The 672-nt window shown below is 44.5% G+C and overlaps 1 protein-coding gene across 1 annotated transcript in view; it reads left to right on the top strand.

Moving 5' to 3' along the window:
* Nucleotides 1–672, top strand: part of LOC147817281 (uncharacterized) — an 82274-nt gene that overhangs the window by 72563 nt on the left and 9039 nt on the right. The gene's annotated exons all lie outside the window — the stretch shown is intronic.

Raw genomic sequence — 672 nt, 5'->3', positions numbered from 1 at the left:
TAACTGTCCATGACTCACATCACTGCTCCATCATTATTCACACTCAAAGCTCTGTGTGTGTTAGGGTTAGAGACACACCACACTCTGCTGGACCTGGACCTGGACCTGAACCTGGACCTGGACCTGGACCGGGACCTGGATCCAGCTGTGTGTCCATGAAGAGCAACAAGTCCATGGGTCAACCGGAGAATTTCAGCCAATCTGTTGATGGAAGGTCAGAATTTAAAACAGTCAGAAAGACATTTCTCACTAAAAGTCAGTTGTTGTGTTTATTTAAAGATTGAAAATATTCTTCATCAGTTTTTATTCAACATGCACATTTATCAGTTCTGTTTTTGTTTCAGGATCCAGCAGCAGAGACCAGACTCTCCTGAACCCAGCTGTCTGTCTTTAAAGAGCGACCTGTCAAAGGATGTTTTCATTGGCTTTAAAGGGCGACGTCCATCAGCTGATCAGATGTAAGCTGTAACTGACAGTGAGACTCAGGTTATTGTAGAAAAGCACTAGTTTGTACGACGTGTTGTTGGACCTGGTCTGAAATCAAAGTGTTTGTGTCTATTGTGAACGTCCTCACTGGAAGGTGGAGGTAAAACAGTGGAGGCTTGGTGAGAGCTGTTGGGACTAAAGCAAACACTGAGCTGAAAGCTACAAACAGCTGCAGACTGAGCTGTT

The sequence above is a fragment of the Seriola lalandi genome, unplaced genomic scaffold (genome assembly GCF_002814215.2).
Source record: "Seriola lalandi dorsalis isolate HSWRI2012SDOR001 ecotype SW California unplaced genomic scaffold, Sedor1 jcf7180002054977, whole genome shotgun sequence".
Taxonomy (NCBI): Eukaryota; Metazoa; Chordata; class Actinopteri; order Carangiformes; family Carangidae; genus Seriola; species Seriola lalandi.
The sequence above is the reverse complement of the archived record's forward strand: the minus strand, read 5'-3'. Positions and strand labels throughout refer to the sequence as shown.